Genomic DNA, 19,867 nt, shown 5'->3' with positions numbered 1-19,867 from the left:
AATGTGTATTATCAGTCCACTATACAACCTTGCTATAAAATCACGGAACTTTGAAAGTGATTATGCTAAGGAATATGGTACGGAAGCTGTATTTGCGACTCCATCACACCACCCCAGCTAGATAACTCTTTAGTATTTGTAGCGCATTCTGTCTCCAGACCATATCAGGGGTTGCGCGATATCTACATCTACATCCATACTCCGCAAACCACCTGACAGTGTGTGGCGGAGGGTACCTTGAGTACCTCTATCGGTTCTCCCTTCTATTCCAGTCTCGTATTGTTTGTGGAAAGAAGGATTGTCGGTATGCCTCTGTGTGGGCTCTAATCACTCTGATTTTATCCTCATGGTCTCTTCGCGAGATATACGTAGGAGGGAGCAATATACTGCCTGACTCCTCGGTGAAGGTATGTTCTCGAAACTTCAACAAAAGCCCGTACCGAGCTACTGAGCGTCTCTCCTGCAGAGTCTTCCACTGGAGTTTATCTATCATCTCCGTAACGCTTTCGCGAATACTAAATTATCCTGTAACGAAGCGCGCTGCTCTCCGTTGGATCTTCTCTATCTCTTCTATCAACCCTATCTGGTACGGATCCCACACTGGTGAGCAATATTCAAGCAGTGGGCGAACAAGTGTACTGTAACCTACTTCCTTTGTTTTCGGATTACATTTCCTTAGGACTCTTCCAATGAATCTCAGTCTGGCATCTGCTTTACCGACGATCAACTTTATATAATCATTCCATTTTAGATCACTCCTAATGCGTACTCCATGATAATTTATGGAATTAACTGCTTCCAGTTGCTGACCTGCTATATTGTAGCTAAATGATAAGGGATCTTTCTTTCTATGTATTCGCAGCACATTACACTTGTCTACATTGAGATTCAATTGCCATTCCCTGCACCATGCGTCAATTCGCTGCAGATCCTCCTGCATTTCAGTACAATTTTCCATTGTTACAACCTCTCGATATACCACAGCATCATCCGCAAAAAGCCTCAGTGAACTTCCGATGCCATCCACAAGGTCATTTATGTATATTGTGAATAGCAACGGTCCTACGACACTCCCCTGCGGCACTGAGTTATATGTGATGACTGATTGAGGAGCACAAACAGTAGTAGTAGATGATGTGTCGATTGAGGTTGTAAGAAAATATAGACTAGCTTCTCAGATCTCTAGTGTTACACTATTTGCTATAAATGATGTCCATGATTTGGAATCGGCTCTTTCCATTCAAGTACATACATGCATTGGACCCTATTGACAATTCATTTAATGATTACAATCACTACTCAGTCATATTTCTGGCACGCCCATATCTCGAAACGATTCACCTTTCCTGAGCCTAGTTGCTACAGTAAAATTCCAATGTGGTTTCAGTCGCCCACTGTGCATCTTGCAACTGGTCCCATTTTTACAGATTTCCACATGTGATCGTTCCAATTTAAGTCGGAACTGAGCAGAAGTGGAAGAAAGACATATTCATCACCTTCTGCAGACCGTCTAGAAATTGAACGACCTGAGTTAGTGCAACAGGACCGTGTTTTGACCATTCGGCGGAAATGCGTGCAATGTGGTACGTCCTCAAGCTGGATACAAGTACTACAGATCCGCGTCCATTAAAATCAATCAGTCCAACATTCTAGGAAACTAGACTTTGCGCAGTGTAAAACATATCTCACGATGGATAGCATAACACGCCACACATCCGTTCAATTTAATAAAAGACAATTACAACATAAGCAAGATGGAAGAGTTTTACGGCTTTGGTGTGGGTCTCCAAACTACAGTCCGAAGGTGATTCATGGGCTCTACATTTACACTCGTCTCTCACACTGACGGAATAGCCAACGACTCTGCGTTCCCTTTCGACTTATTCCTCATATTGCATTCATGTACGCGATCACTGTTACGCAACTAGCAACCGCCAGAAGTTGTCACCCATAAACAAAACTCATTCCCGAACTCAAACAATCGTTGTCAGTCAATCATTATGTGGTAACCAACAGCACACCAAGGCATGGATGGGATGGAAAAGACACCATAGATGTACTCTAATAATAAATATCATAGTTGATAGTGGCAACAATTTTAGCAGATTTACAGTAACTTCAACACCAGCCAGTGATGTGACAGCATATTTCCCTAATTTCAGTACCATAGCTAATCCACCCCTACTCCACTTTGTGAGTATCAGTGCGAACATAGATACACTCCTGGAAATGGAAAAAAGAACACATTGACACCGGTGTGTCAGACCCACCATACTTGCTCCGGACACTGCGAGAGGGCTGTACAAGCAATGATCACACGCACGGCACAGCGGACACACCAGGAACCGCGGTGTTGGCCGTCGAATGGCGCTAGCTGCGCAGCATTTGTGCACCGCCGTCGTCAGTGTCAGCCAGTTTGCCGTGGCATACGGAGCTCCATCGCAGTCTTTAACACTGGTAGCATGCCGCGACAGCGTGGACGTGAACCGTATGTGCAGTTGACGGACTTTGAGCGAGGGCGTATAGTGGGCATGCGGGAGGCCGGGTGGACGTACCGCCGAATTGCTCAACACGTGGGGCGTGAGGTCTCCACAGTACATCGATGTTGTCGCCAGTGGTCGGCGGAAGGTGCACGTGCCCGTCGACCTGGGACCGGACCGCAGCGACGCACGGATGCACGCCAAGACCGTAGGATCCTACGCAGTGCCGTAGGGGACCGCACCGCCACTTCCCAGCAAATTAGGGACACTGTTGCTCCTGGGGTATCGGCGAGGACCATTCGCAACCGTCTCCATGAAGCTGGGCTACGGTCCCGCACACCGTTAGGCCGTCTTCCGCTCACGCCCCAACATCGTGCAGCCCGCCTCCAGTGGTGTCGCGACAGGCGTGGATGGAGGGACGAATGGAGACGTGTCGTCTTCAGCGATGAGAGTCGCTTCTGCCTTGGTGCCAATGATGGTCGTATGCGTGTTTGGCGCCGTGCAGGTGAGCGCCACAATCAGGACTGCATACGACCGAGGCACACAGGGCCAACACCCGGCATCATGGTGTGGGGAGCGATCTCCTACACTGGCCGTACACCACTGGTGATCGTCGAGGGGACACTGAATAGTGCACGGTACATCCAAACCGTCGTCGAACCCATCGTTCTACCATTCCTAGACCGGCAAGGGAACTTGCTGTTCCAACAGGACAATGCACGTCTGCATGTATCCCGTGCCACCCAACGTGCTCTAGAAGGTGTAAGTCAACTACCCTGGCCAGCAAGATTTCCGGATCTGTCCCCCATTGAGCATGTTTGGGACTGGATGAAGCGTCGTCTCACGCGGTCTGCACGTCCAGCACGAATGCTGGTCCAACTGAGGCGCCAGGTGGAAATGGCATGGCAAGCCGTTCCACAGGACTACATCCAGCATCTCTACGATCGTCTCCATGGGAGAATAGCAGCCTGCATTGCTGCGAAAGGTGGATATACACTGTACTAGTGCCGACATTGTGCATGCTCTGTTGCCTGTGTCTATGTGCCTGTGGTTCTGTCAGTGTGATCATGTGATGTATCTGACCCCAGGAATGTGTCAATAAAGTTTCCCCTTCCTGGGACAATGAATTCACGGTGTTCTTATTTCAATTTCCAGGAGTGTAGATGACTGCTCAGTACATCCATTCAGTGTTAATTCTCGACCACATAAATCACCAAAGTATATCAAACAGCGCTCCACATATTTCTATCACCTCGAGCATAGTGCTTAATTTACGATTTATCTCTCTGCGTATGGGAGTCACAGAGCAGTCTAGCTGTCTTAGGATAAAAGGCCCTCCTCACATTGTCATTGACCAACCTGCCCTGCAGCACCGTTACCAAATTAATCTGCAACCGACCAGAAGAAGACCACTACGCTCCACGTCTCGTGAATGCTGATCCACAATATGTTCTTCATAGCTGTCTGCTATTACATGACGGTACTTTGAAATCTGTTGCTATACATCGATAAGAAATCCTGAGCTCCTCGACATGGTCGCATCTCGAGGAATCTCGTGCACTTGGACGGCTTAGGACTTGGAAAGCTCAATTCATTCAAGAGACGCCGTAAAACTCTTCCATTTTGCTTATGTTGTAATCGTCTTTTATTTAAATTCAACGGATGTGTGGCGTGTTATGCTATCCACCGTAAGATACGTTTTACACTGTGAAAAGTCTAGTTCCCTGTGAAAGGCCGTGGATCGGAACTTCTTAATGTCAGTTTAGAACCTGACACAGGCCTCGAAGTTGTGGCAGAAAAAAAGGACATGTTTGGCATTGTACAAAAGCGTGTTAGAAAATAGTGTTTGAAACAAATAAACAAGATCAGAGGAATTTAGTATAGCCTTTGGGATACGATCATTGACATAGAGTATATATGATCAAACTTTAAGTGGCTTTAATAGGCGGCAGTAGCAGTAGCAGTTTGAGGTGTAAATTCGGTGAGGGACTTGGTAAACCGTTCGGAATGCTTGGATGGCTGCACACTGCGGTATTCCGGGAAGTATTGCGAAATCTCTTTCTCCGCACTGGACCGCACCACAGCTATGCATCATTGGGCCCTAGGTGACTTCTAAATGGGATGAGCTTTAATAGTTGGTAATTTTTCTCTGTTGGGGCGTAGAGAATAACGATGATAGCATGCTGGGCTGATTGATTTGAATGGACGCGGATCTGTAGTACTTGTATCCAGTTTGGGGACGTACCACATTGCACGCATTTCCGCCGAATGGTCAAAACACGGTCCTGTTGCACTAACTCAGGTCGTTCAATTTCTAGACGGTCTGCAGAAGGTGATGAATATGTCTTTCTTCCACTTCTGCTCTGTTACGACTTAAATTGGAACGATCACATGTGGAAATCTGTAAAAATGGGACCAATTGCAAGATGCACAGTGGGCGACTGAAACCACATTGGAATTGTACTGTAGCAACTAGGTTCAGGAAAGTTGACTCCTTTAGAGATATGGAAGTGCCAGAAATATGACTGAGTAGTGGTTGTAATCATTAAATGAATTACCGAGCGAAGTGGCGCAGTGGTTAGCACACTGGACTCGCATTCGGGAGTACGACGGTTCAATGCCGTCTCCGGCCATCCTGATTTAGGTTTTCCGTGATTTCCCTAAATCGTTTCAGGCAAATGCCGGGATGGTTCCTTTGAAAGGGCACGGCCGGTTTCCTTCCCAATCCTTCCCTAACCCGAGCTTGCGCTCCGTCTCTAATGACCCCTTTGTCGACGGGACGTTAAACACTAACCACCACCACCACCACCACCACCATTAAATGAATTGTCAATAGGGTCCAATGCATGTATGTACTTGAATGGAAAGAGCCTATTCCAAATCATGGACAACATTTAAAGCGCATAGCATAACACTAGAGATCTGAAAAGCTAGTCTTCGTTTCCTTACAAGATCAATCGACACATCATCAACTACCACTGTTTCTGCTCCTTCTCAATCAGTCATCGCATATAACTCAGTGCATATATCGCGGAATCCCTGATATGTTCTGGAGACTGAATGTGCTACAAATTCTAAACAATTATCTAGCTGGCGTGGTGTGATGGAATCGCAAATACAGCTTACATACTACGTTCCATAGCTGAATCACTTTCAAAGTTCAGTGATTTTATAGCAAGGTTGCATCGTGGGCTGATAATACACATTCCTACCATCACCGTCATGGTATTTTTCCAGAAAATAAACCCTTATTCACAGACAATGTCGTATATTGGTTCGTAAAGGGGGTATAGCTTTTAACACGTTTCAGGCAAATGCCGGGATGGTTCCTATGAAAGGGCACGGCCGGTTTCCTTCCCAATCCTTCCCTAACCCGAGCTTGCGCCTGTAGAACCAAAACCGCTTGTGACAGTAACATGCAGTAGTTGTTGCGATCGACTTTTTTTAACATCTGGTCTATTACGTCTCTCTCTGTAGGACATGGTGGTAGTATTCGAAAGAATAATACTTATGAGACATGTCCACAAATAGCTAATTTTTGGCAGTATTATTTCGTATAGTAGGTAATCAGTTTTTGACGAATTATTATACTTATTAGTAGTAGTGGGAGCATGATATGTTCGCATTTGAGCATCAGGTTTATAAAGTATGTGTTTGTGGAAAGGAAATGACTATGTCCACTCGTAAGGAGGGTATGGATTTGACTTGAAGTACTGTGATAGCAAAGGGAAGAGTATGTTCAGTTGTAAGGAAGGTACCGATATGTCCATTTACAAAGCCACAGCCTTCAGCAGGGTGTATTTCCAATACTTCGCTCATGTTGAATGCCGTTCAATTGAGCCCACGATCGTAACATTTAATTATAAGTGTAATGATAAACGATAAATGTGATCAGTTTCCAGAATGATTCCATGTATGCATGGCCTGTAGTGGTTATGATTCATGTTTTGCTGTTAACGACAGCAGCCGTCCGAATGTAGAGATCTGTTTCAGTGTAGGAATGTATTTGAGTTAACTTTGCCCTCGCCTAGACGACCGAATAGTGAACTAATACTTAGTATGTGTGGGGCGGCTTTCATGATCAAGTGGAAATTTGTGGGGACTGTGTATGGAGGTGCGTTTGAGATGGAGCATTATTCCCTCTCATGTAAATTGTTCGGTTGACTGCTTGTGCACATTTCACGCTTTTACTCAGTTGAGGGAAGATGGATTGTGGTGTGTGCATATAGCATGTGGGAGAAACGTTTGTCTGTTCTCTAGATATGGGAAAGACCTAAGTAGGCTTGTAAAATATAGGGAAGATTTGGAATTTGTTACATCACCGACTTCGGTATTCGAGAGAGCAAATATGAGTTTCCTCTATTTGTTTCTAGTTACTGAGTGGCTTATAACCCACTGCACCGCACTAAAGTTTGGGGTCTGTAGAGAAATAATTTCGAGTCTATATCTTGCGAATTATGTTACGCTAGCGATCGGTGGGATTCTGTCTAGTGCTTGATATCGAGAAGTACCGCGAAAATGGTATAATATGATGAAGAACCATGCGAAAATACGTGTGTTCTTGTAATCGTCGAGTCTGGAGATGTCTGTAGAAAAGCGAGCAGGATCGGAGCAGAAACAGTAACGCGTTTGTGCCGAGGGGAAAGGATCTCGAATTTGCAGAGGAGATCTGACATCGACCGCTGAGGGTGCTCTAATGTAAAAGGGGTGCTTTTGTATGGCACATCTTTAGAAAGAAAGAAAAGGCTGACGATGCTTCCCTACGACTGGGGAACATCGTGACATATAGCCTGTGTGAGTGTAGGTATACGTTTTCGCAGCGAGGCAAGGTGTGAGCCACGCTGGGGGAGGGTAGTCATGGCTGAACATGTCATGCATGGTCCGTTACAAGTGCTAAGGTGAAAGCAGCCTGTGCTATCCTGTCATCAGTGGCAAAGAAAAGTGCAGCCTTGAGGTGTCTCGAGTATGAGACAGACGTGAATGCGCCTTGGAGTTCTGTGACGTTGATACTGTGACTGTATACTCGGAAATAAAGACAACTTTCCCCTGGGTCCGGCGGCGGGTCGCGGCTGTGACGTTGCGCGTGGACCTGAACACACGTCTGTGTGTGCTTTGACAGCTGACGGTCGCGTCACTTCGCGAGGGCTGTGGCATGGGATGAATGCGTGTCTGTAGCATTATTTTGGGAACAGGCCTGTAAGCTGTGCTATGACCTTTTTGGACAGTTTAGGACTTTATTTCGTGTCTGCACATCTGTGTACTGCATTATTTAGGAGCAGTTTACAGGTCTGTACTGAAATTATTTCGTTAATTTAGGAGTTGTTTGCGTGTCTGCAGACCCCAAGCACATCAGGGCTAGTGTTTTGTGTCAGTGTGATAACTATACTCATTCCCTAAATAAATTGTTTGAAAATAAATAGAGTGCACTCCTTCCTTACTCTATACAGTAGCCCAGCGCAGGCAGAGTCATTTTCGCGCCATTTTCCCCCTACAGGCCACCAGCTGGGATTTGGTCACAGGAGGGATGACAGTACATCTGGTGGCAGTAATGTGTACTAGGTCAGTTGGAGTCTAGATCTCATGGTGGAGACATTGCTTGCAAAATAATTACTTGTATCCAGAGTCGTTTTCCCGCCATTTCCCCCCATCATCTTGGATTACATCACAAAATGGATGACAGCGCCCTCTGTTGGTGGTATTGAGTACTAGCTCCAGACCATGCGATGAACACACTGTTTGACGTCATTTTGGATAACTGTACTTGCATCATCACCAGACGTCATTGTGGCGCTCTGGTGGCAACGAAATGTACTCAGTCTGGTGGGCTCTGGACCTCGTGGTGAACACATTGGGTGCCGCCATCTTGGATTACGTCTCAGATGAGAGCGCCCTCTGCTAGTGGCGATGTGTACTAAGGCAGTTAGGCTCTGGATTTCGTGGCGAGCACATCAGCATGAAATTGGTTAAATAATAAAGACTTATCTACAAGTCCTTTTTTCCTACGATACCTTAGAAGGAGGCGGTGGTCGGGCGACTGAGGTTAGTATAAGTGTCCTTTCTTACCTTACCAGCGAAACCACAAGTGACCTTTGTTTCCCCTCAAAAATTCAAACTTGGCACGAGTTCGTAGGAGGAGGTGGCGGCCAGGTGAATTACGTCAGTGAAGGTAGGCCAAATGAGCTATCTCCCCGCGATTTTCTTTGCTTAGTAGAGATAACTGGGGTATGGTGCATTACCCTGTTGGAATTTGAACTTCCCGCCATTTTTTCTGGGGGTTGGGAGGTGTGGCACTTTCCCACCAAAATTCAAACTTGCCCCAAAATTCGCCGTCTTGAATGACGTCACAGCCGCCATTTTGGATGACGTCATCGCCACCATCTTGGATGACGTCATCGCCGTCATCTTGGATAGCGGTACTTTGGGGTCGTACAGAGGTTGTCCCAATACTCTTGTTACTGAAGGCCGTTTTTTCCGCGGTGTACCTACTGGCTATAGTGACAAAACCTTCTGTCTAGCATAACTGACTCCATTGTTGTATAGTTTCATGTTCTGTCTTGATATTTGTTTGTCTCTTCATTGGGTTTTTTAACGGTCATTACTTTGCTTTTTCAAGTGTTCGTGTTTAGTTTTGTTACCTTTAGTGCTAATGCTACACATCACAGCACTTTCGTTAGATCCACATGAAATGTATCCGCAGTTGCGTTTATGGACTACCATCAGCTGTGTAATGGAATGACGGCTATGAAAATTTGTGCTAGATCGACACTCGAACCCGGATTTCCCGCTTATTCCGAGCTGTCACCTAAAGATGATGCTATACGAGCGCGACTCACGGCCAGACACAAACTTCCATATGCCGTCAACCACGTTTCTACAGCCTGTACTCGTACATCTGTTATGTATATTACCGTACAGGGGAGACATTTTCATGAAAGTCGCTTGTCCGGTAACTGCGGATAAATACTATACTGCAGTGCCTGTATTATTCCGAATTACGATGCAAGGTTCCTTCGGTTATGCATGCATGTGTGAAGGAACTTTGAATCGTAATTCGGAATAATAGAATATCGTAAAATTCGTATTGCTTCGTTCCTTTTCCGAACAATGTCATCTGCTAATCTTATAAATTGGATTTTCTATCCGTTAATTTTACTGCCTTTCGTCTTTTGCTCGAATTTTGTTATGACCTCCACAACAAACATCTTGAATGAGTACGAGGACAGTGCGCAGCCTTGTCTCACTCCCCTTTTAATGGAAGCAGTTTAAGAGAATGGAAGTGTTTTTTTCTTAGTTTTTGTACAGCAGTAGAATGAGTCTTTTGTCTCTCCTGTGTTTGTTATTGTCTTAAGTAGCATTTCCAGTTCGTATTACCGAAGGTTTTCTCTGTGCCCAAGAATACAATATATGTCTTCCTGTTAACACTGAGTCTTCTTTCGAGATTAGTTTGAGGCGGACGAGAACGTTGAAAAATGTCAATGCATCGTCCTTTTATACCTCCATGTTGAACTGGATTTTACTGTTAATACCGTTGAGGTGTTGCAAGAACTCTTCAAGTTTCTCACGTTCTTGGGGCCAAATGACAAACTTCTCGTCAACGTATCGAAAGGAACAGCTAGGCTTTAATGGCGCCGTGTCTAAGGAAATGTCCTCAAAATTCTCCATGAAGAGGTTTACATCAACTGGAGCTAACGGGCTACCCATTGCAACGTCGTCAGTCTGATCGGAGAACTGGCCGTTGTTCAGAAAATAAGAAGACGTAAGAGTGTGCCTAAATACAGGGTGGGGCAAATGAAACAGGCCAGGGCGAGTGGATACGATTGGATGTCAGTTTGTGGCAGCATTAACGGAGGAGGAAAATGCTTGCAGTTACTTCCAAAACGATGGAGCAAGCGCCCATAGTGCCGACCGAACCTTGGAGCACATTTACACAATCTTCACTCTTGACAGAGTTGTTGGCAGATGTCAGTCTGGTCTTGGCCCTAGCTGACCACCCACGTCACCTGATCTATCAGTGTACGATTACTTTGTGTTCGGAGCCCTCAAGTCTAAAGTGTCTCGCAACAACCTTCGCAGCCTTCAAGAACTGCAACAGAACCTTTCGGACGAGATTGCAGCAATTTCAGCGTTCCGGTTTCGATCTGCCTTCGGTAACTTTCTGACCAGGGCCCAAAACTGCCAAAAGACGAATGATTTTCACTTTCAGGTTCTTGCTAAAGTCAGGTTAGTACCGTCTTTCCTTTCCTCTGGAGTGTTCTTTTGTACCCAGGAACTCTGTTTTCCGGGACACTTTTATTTGCCCCACCCTGTAGCTCGACAACTTTACTTACAAAGCACTGGGATATTAGGTCAAACCAGTCTTTAACAGGCACATTCGTAAACAGCGACATCACATCAATACTAACCATAATGGGACCCTCACTAAGCCGAAGACGGTTAATTCGTTTGCAAAAATCTGCTGAATCTTTAGTATGATGTTCGAGTGTCCCATATGTGCAGTTAGGAGATTGGCCAAGTATTACGCCAGCTTGTATGTTATACATGAAATGTATGTTCATTTGTGAGTATGGATAACCATGAGCTATTTAATGGAATGATCACTATGAAAATTTGTGCCGGACCGTGATCTGAATCTGGATTTCCCTCTTATTGCGAACAGTCGCCTTACCATTAGGCTATACGAGCACGACTCACAGCCAGACCCCAATTTCCATATCTCGTCAGCCATGTGTCTAGAACCTGTACCCGTACATTTTTTATGTGTATTCCTGTACAGGGGATACAGTTTACTTGGAAGTCGCTTTCCCGATGTCGGCCGATAAATACGATGTGGCAGTTGCGAATTATGATGCAATGTTCCTTCGGACGCCGAGACAACATATGCCCGTATATGGCGATGCCGCGGGCACCAGCGATGTCACAGCCGGCAGCTGGTGTATATAAGGGTCGTACCAGCATCCCACAGGCAGTCATACCACTTGACAATGACCAAAAAGTGCTTGGCGGAAAGATCGTGTGATTTTAATTACTTAACGCGGCTGGAAACCCGAGAAATTTTAATTGAATTTTCTTATTATCCTGTTCTTAATTACATTGAGCAATGTTTTTCATGTATGTGACAACCATATTAGTTTTCTATAGTCAGAACACTCACTGACATTTCCTTCCTTCGGTAGGTGACTCCTATTTTCAGCTTCACGGGGTAGCCGTGCGGTCTGAGGCGTCTTGCACGGTTCGCGCGGCTGCCCCCGTCGGAGGTTCGAGTCCTCCCTCGGGCATAGTTGTGTGTGTTGTCCTTAGCGTAAGTTAATTAAGTTAGATTAAGCAGTGCTTAAGCCTAGGGACCGATGACCTCAGCAGTTTGGTTCCATAGTCTTACGACAAATTTCCAAATTTTTTCCTATTTTCAGCAAAAGTCTTCCGGGATTTATTCATTGCAAAAACTTCGTACAATGATGTTGTACAGTTTCTGTTTAACTTTTTCTCCTATTGTCTTCAGAAGTGCTGTTGGGATGTCGTATGTTCCTGTTGCATTCTTGTTCTTGAACTGCTGAAGTGCTGGATCAAATTCTTCTCGTATGATTATCGTACTTTTATTATCTTCTTCCACCATATGTTCAGGTTAGAGATGGCTGTAATTTCCAACACTTCCCCACTGTAGTATAAGTCTTCAAGACCTACCTTCCAGTGGTATGTCATATCTTCCCTGTCAATAAGTAATTGTCCATTCGTATCTTTTATCGTAGTACTTCCTTGTTTAAGTATGTACTGCAGTGGCTTTATCGCGATATATGATTTATCTGTTCTTCCTCCTCTACATCATTCTCTGCACTTCGCGTAACTTCCTTCATCCATTCTTCTTTCTCCCCTTTACATTCTGTCACAATGACATTCAGTATTGTTCTGAATTGCATTTGGCTTTCTTTTGTATTTACCGTCTTATAGTGGTTTCTGTGATATAATAAATCTAGTATATCTTCAGTAATCCAATGTTTTCTTTTACCACCTGTCAGCTTGAAATTATATGTACATCAACTATTGGCAAAAATTGTACATCCACCTGCATATTTTAAAGCATTAACCAATGTATTACCCCAACCTTTAGGCAGTTAGTACATGTAACAGATGTAATCTTAAGACTCCCTGCTTTGTAAAGTTCGCTCTCATACAATCACTCCTTCCAGCCTCTCCCTCCCTCTCACTTTCTCTTTCTCTTCCTCTCCCTCTGCCTCCAGCCTAACTGTGAATCCCAACCAAAATTACTATTTGTGAATAATTTTTCCACTGTAACCAACATAATTTTTGTATTTAAAGTTTGTAACATACCACCTGGCTGAATAAACGAGTATGAAGTTTAAGCTGCATTAACTTGTCAAAATAGGTTGTGTATGCCACCAGAAATATTTATTACAACGCATGCTTCGGACACCTCAAACTAAACATCTCCAAAATCCTCTAGAAATTTATTCTGTAATAATGTTGTTACGATGTATATTCTTTGTATTTTGTGATAATATTTTTCTGTTCTACGATGTATATTCTTTGTACTTCGTGATAATGCTTTCTCTTCTGCTATACGATCCTTGCACCTAATAGTTCCAGACGATATATTTGCTTCCGGAATGAGATTTTCACTCTGCAGCGGAGTGTGCACTGATATGAAACTTCCTGGTGGATTAAAACTGTGTGCCAGACCGAGACTCGAACTCGGGACCTTTGCCTTTCACGCGCAAGTGCTCTATCAGCTGAGCTACCCAACCACGACTCACGCTCCGTCCTCACAGCTTTACTTCTGCCAGTACCTCGTCTCCTACCTTCCAAACTTTACAGAAGCTCTCCTGCGAACCTTGCAGAACTAGCACTCCTGAAAGAAAGGATACTGCGGAGACATGGCTTGGCCACAGCCTGGGGGATGTTTCCAGAATGAGATTTTCACACTGCAGCGGAGTGTGCGCTGATCTGAAACACCCTGGCAGATTAAAACTGTGTGCCGGACCGAGACTCGAACTCGGGACCTTTGCCTTTCGCGGGCAAGTGCTCTACCAGTTGGCTGCAGAGTGAAAATCTCATTCTGGAAACATCTCCCAGGCTGTAGCTAGCCTTTCAGCAGTGCTAGTTCTGCAAGGTTTGCAGGAGAGCTTCTGTAAAGTTTGGAAGGTAGGAGACGAGGTACTGGCAGAAGTAAAGCTGTGAGGACGGTGTGTGAGTCCTACTTGGGTAGCTCAGTTGGTAGAGCACTTGCCCGCGAAAGGCAAAGGTCCCGAGTTTGAGTCTCGGTCCGGCACACAGTTTTAATCTGGAAGGAAGTTTCTTGACATATTTGCTTACAAAATATGACAGTACACATGTGATGTGTTATGATAGTGAAAGGAACTTGTGACCACTGTAGGTACTCTACTTTACTTATTTTATTTTTATCGTTAGGTATACGTTTAGCATTTTGTCCAAAGAAACCCAAAATCATGTTCTGAAATAGTGTTTTGTTTCTCCACTAGACAGTACCACAAGTTCCTCCAAAAAATCGTACCACAACAGACACACAAGTGTCATACTAACCACCGAAGATGGAGGTTTAAACCTTTGAAACGCGTCGTGGAGATAAATAAACAGTGACTGGTAACAGTAAACTTGTTGTTTCATTTAATGTCAATAACAGTCACGGTAAAGCCTAGCCTAAAATGTTCACATTTAAAGTCTGTTGTTTCTCATCCGCTGAACATGACCAATCCATCTCAGTTGGTGACCAGTAACGGTGGCTTCTATCGTATACATCTTGGCCTGCTCGAGAACCATAGTGTCTGATACGAAGTTATTTCATTTGGTGTTAATGATGTACCTAAGCTTCTGTTGGTTGAAGTGTTCTACTTTCTTAAGATCACGACGATATTGTGTCCAGGTTTTGCAGCGATAGAGCAGGATAGAAAGAACAACTGCTCGATACACCATCAGTTTTGTCGATAATGAAAGATCTTTATTCAGGGAGACTCGATGTAGGAGACGTCCAAAAGCAACATGTGCGGCATGCAGTCTGTTCTTCACGTCCTTTTCCGATGAGCAATTAGTTGATAAAATACTTCCTAGATAGAGGAAGTGCTCTGTTTGTTCCAAAGGTGTGCTGGAAATAGAGATATTGAAATCCGGAAAGGCTGTTCCAGGAGCTGTCTCTGCTAAATCTTTATTTTCTCTATGCTGATGGTCAGGCAAAACCGTTTATATGCGGCACCGAAACAATTTACAGACAGTTGCAGCACTGTGGGCTTGTGAGCTGGAGAAACATTGTCGTCAGCGTACTGCAGTTGAGTTGTTTGAGTGAGACTTGCGAACCTTTTAGAGTGCAGTCTGGAATGATTAAATAGCCCTGGGTCAAATCTGTATTTAAGTTCTGCTCCAAAGTTGTTTACAGACGACGTCTCATAAAGCACAGCTCAGACATGTCATCATGGAAAGCTTGAGTCATTTGACCAAAGTGTTCAGGGCAGCCGAAACGTTTTAAGACCTTCCATAATGCTTCTCTGGACATTGTATCAAAGGCCTTTTCTAGACCATAGAACACAAGTAGTAAAGGACTATGTTATGCCCTGCACCTCTCCTGCAGTTGTCATATAAGTTGCTCCTTTAGAGAGGCGAAATCCGTACTGAGATCCAGGAAGTACTGCCTCAGAAAGAGTCTGGAGATGATTCAACAAAATTCAGAAAATATTTTACCAATCACGGAGACCAAGGATATGTCAGGGTAATTGTAACTTATGGTTCCGTCGCCTGTTTTAAAAATGGTGGCAATTGTGGAGTTTTTCATGTCAGCTGGTACCTTACGGGTTTCTCACATTAGAAGAAACAGGGAGAATAGTCTGGTTTTTAGAGGAAAGCCACAATTTTGAATGGTCTCCAGGGGATGCTGTCAGGTCTAGGTGTCTTTCTCGGTTTCATTCTACCTAGAGCCTTGTTGTGTTCATGAGATATCGGTGAGTATGCTATACAAGGTTGTACTGAATGTTGTAGGACATGTCCGAGAAAGTCGGCAGCAGCAGTAGAACTACGGTTTAAATGTGAGTTGTAAAGCTCTTTCCAGCGGTTTAAGATGTCCTGTGACTGTCAATGAGGATGGTCATGCTGTTGGTGGCTTTCATGATTCCTGATGAGGAACGAACAGGCCCATATATTTTTTTATTCCAGCATAAAAACTCGACAAGTCCCCGGCATCTGACAGACTTTGTAGTTTCTTGGCTTTTTGTTGTCACCAGTGGCTTCTTGACTGTTCTTACTTCACTTTGACGTTTCTGCTTGATCTCTTGAAAGTGTGTTTTCTTTTCCACGTAGGATAGATCTTGAGGAATACATAGGAATATATCCCACTATTTACTTATGAGGCTCCTAATCACTTCATTTTTGTCATAAAATCAGTCATTTGTCTACTTCGCAACAAAACCTTGATTACCTCTGCAGCCTTCTTGATGCTTTTTTTTTTTTAAAGTGGACCATTCCGGTTCAGCATGTGTTATGTTAACTGGGATCATTCCAAAAGTGTGTCTTGCAACGAAGAACGAACCGTTTCATTCTGGAGGACGTTGATGCTGAATTTTCTTCTGGAAGGATTTAAGAAGAACGATTGTTGTTTGCGATGGACAAGGATCCTCAGATGGCTAACCAGCAGTTTATGATCGGTTCAGCAATCATCGATGTTTCGAATTGTTTTTTGTGGTCAGGACGATTTTCTTGTCATGCTGGAGAGTGCTGACATTGTCACTGAGATGCCAGTGTTTGGAGCGTGGATGAATCAATGTGGTCTTATAACATGCATGTTGGTGATACAAAGCTCATGCTCACTTCAGAGACCTAGGAGTAGCAGCCCATGTGCAGTGCAGTTTCCGATACTTTGATTACCCATTGTTACGCCAAAAACGATTCTCTCTTCCCACTCTAGAACTAAAGTCGCCTAGTAACAAGAGTTTATTTGCGGTCGGTACCTTGACGAGAACATTGCTCAGCTGATGGAAGAACTGATTCATTGTATCCTTTTCGCCGTCTAATGTGGGAACGAAGGCAGAGACGAGGGTGACAAAGCTGTCTCCAGAAATGGGAATTCGAAGAGTCACAACTATTTCATTGACACGAAAAGGGGTTAATCGATGTTGTTTCACTATTTTTGTTTTTACTGTATATCCTACGTCACGGGTATGTGGTTCTCTTGCATCCTTTGCTTTCCAAAATATGGTATACCCTGAGCTAGCCTCACTAAGGTGTCCTTCGCCTGATAGTCTGGTTTCATTTGAGGCAGCAACATCTACATCTAACCTACCTTGCTCGTGGATGAGAAGAGTTGTTCTTCTTTCTCGTCTGTTACCATTTAAATCCAGAAGAGTCCTGATATTCCATGTTCCAGTAGTCATTATCATACTGTTCCTCCTTGGTTTTCGTCTGCAAATTAGGAGTAACCTTCTGGGTGAGGATTCCCAGCCAGATGTTTAATCAGCCTTTTCTAGGGCCTTGCCCATTCAGGGCGGGCAGCAGTTATCCTAAATAGGCCTGCCCAGTCGCAGACGAATGACCAGATCCCTGAGCAGTCACATGAGTTCTCAGGAAGCCGACCATCACACATCTACCGCTAGTATGCAGTTCCAGACCAGTAGCTACCAGAATTACTCACGCCTGCTACCACTGTCTTTATCCCATAGCCACCGGCCTCTAAGGAAGATGGGAGAAGAAACTGCCAATGGCGTGTCTTTGTTTAAGGTAGATCTTAACTTACGAAGAAGTAACCCGCTCACTATAATTCTGGAACAATTCATCGCGGCACGTGGCTATGAGACATGCGATTGCAGACACCAGAACTGCAGCGAAGTGCCGTGAGCTCAAGGACAGTTGTTGTTGTTGTGGTCTTCAGTCCTGAGACTGGTTTGATGCAACTCTCCATGCTACTCTATCCTGTGCAAGCTTTTTCATCTCCCAGTACCTACTGCAACCTACATCCTTCTGAATCTGCTTAGTGTATTCATCTCTTGGTCTCCCTCTACGATTTTTACCCTCCACGCTGCCCTCCAATACTAAATTGGTGATCCCTTGATGCCTCAGAACATGTCCTACCAACCGATCCCTTCTTCTGGTCAAGTTGTGCCACAAACTTCTCTTCTCCCCAATCCTATTCAATACTTCCTCATTAGTTATGTGATCTACCCATCTAATCTTCAGCATTCTTCTGTAGCACCACATTTCGAAAGCTTCTATTCTCTTCTTGTCCAAACTATTTATCGTCCATGTTTCACTTCCATACATGGCTACACTCCATACGAATACTTTCAGAAATGACTTCCTGACACTTAAATCTATACTGGATGTTAACAAATTTCTCTTCTTCAGAAACGCTTTCCTTGCCATTGCCAGCCTACATTTTATATCCTCTCTACTTCGACCATCATCAGTTATTTTGCTCCCCAAATAGCAAAACTCCTTTACTACTTTAAGTGCCTCATTTCATAATCTAATTCCCTCAGCATCACCCGACTTAATTAGACTACATTCCATTATCCTTGTTTTGCTTTTGTTGATGTTTATCTTATATCCTCCTTTCAAGACACTGTCCATTCCATTCAACTGCTCTTCCAAGTCCTTTGCGGTCTCTGACAGAATTACAATGTCATCGGCGAACCTCAAAGTTTTTATTTCTTCTCCATGAATTTTAATACCTACTCCGAATTTTTCTTTTGTTTCCTTTACTGCTTGCTCAATATACAGATTGAACAACATCGGGGAGAGGCTACAACCCTGTCTTACTCCCTTCCCAACCACTGCTTCCCTTTCATGTCCCTCGACTCTTATAACTGCCATCTGGTTTCTGTACAAATTGTAAATAGCCTTTCGCTCCCTGTATTTTACCCCTGCCACCTTTAGAATTTGAAAGAGAGTATTCCAATCAACATTCTCAAAAGCCTTCTCTAAGTCTACAAATGCTAGAAACGTAGGTTTGCCTTTCCTTAATCTTTCTTCTAAGATAAGTCGTAAGGTCAGTATTGCCTCACGTGTTCCAGTGTTTCTACGGAATCCAAACTGATCTTCCCCGAGGTTGGCTTCTACTAGTTTTTCCATTCGTCTGTAAAGAATTCGTGTTAGTATTTTGCAGCTGTGACTTATTAAGCTGATAGTTCGGTAATTTTCACATCTGTCAACACCTCCTTTCTTTGGGATTGGAATTATTATATTCTTCTTGAAGTCTGAGGGTATGTCGCCTGTTTCATACGTCTTGCTCACCAGATGGTAGAGTTTTGTCAGGACTGGCTCTCCCACGGCCGTCAGTAGTTCCAATGGAATATTGTCTACTCCGGGGGCCTTGTTTCGACTCAGGTCTTTCAGTGCTCTGTCAGACTCTTCACGCAGTATCATATCTCCCATTTCATCTTCATCTACATCCTCTTCCATTTCCATAATATCGTCCTCAAGTACATCGCCCTTGTATAGACCCTCTATATACTCCTTCCACCTTTCTGCTTTCCCTTCTTTGTTTAGAACTGGGTTTCCATCTGAGCTCTTGATATTCATACAAGTCGTTCTCTTATCTCCAAAGGTCTCTTTAACGAAGTTTCATATCAGCGCACACTCCGCTGCAGAGTGAAAATTCATTCTGGAAACATCCCCCAGGCTGTGGCTAAGCCGTGCCTCCGCAATATCCTTTCTTTCAGGAGTGCTAGTTCTGCATGGTTCGCAGGAGAGCTTCTGTAAAGTTTGGAAGGTAAGAGACGAGGTACTGGCAGAAGTAAAGCTGTAAGTTGTGCTTGGGTAGCTCAGTTGGTGGAACACTTGCCCGCGAAAGGCAAAGGTCCCGAGTTCGAGTCTCGGTGCGGCACACAGTTTTAATCTGCCAGGAAGTTTCATATCAGCCCACACTCCGCTGCAGAGTGAAAATTCATTCATGTACGGGATGTACATTTATCAACCAAAACATTATTACTACTGCCTATTATGAAGGTGGATGGGTTCTGATGGTGTTGTGGGCACGTGACGCAGTAAGGAAAAAATGTAAGCTGAAGAGACGAATGGGCACTCATTATAGCAAAGATGCGGGCCGCAAATGCGTAAATCCACTGATATAAGCGATTTTGGCTAAGGGCAAATTGTTGTGGCGCTGCGAGTGGAAACGACAACCTCTGAAACGACGAAGCTGGTCGGCTGTTTGCGTACTGCTGTCGTGAACACCTCGGGGAAGTAGTTGAAGGATGGTGGAACAGCGCGTGGGCCGTATGGTACTGGACGTCCACGTCTCAGTACAAAATGTAGAGGTCGGAGGATCCCCCACTGTGTGATCCACCATCTGTGGCAGATATGACGTCATAGTACAATGCTGGTGCAGGCACAAGTGTTTCGGAGCACACCGTTCAACGGCCATTGTTGAACACAGAGCT

Source organism: Schistocerca serialis, chromosome 3 (genome assembly GCF_023864345.2).
Source record: "Schistocerca serialis cubense isolate TAMUIC-IGC-003099 chromosome 3, iqSchSeri2.2, whole genome shotgun sequence".
Classification (NCBI taxonomy): Eukaryota; Metazoa; Arthropoda; class Insecta; order Orthoptera; family Acrididae; genus Schistocerca; species Schistocerca serialis.
This window is presented reverse-complemented; position numbering follows the sequence as displayed.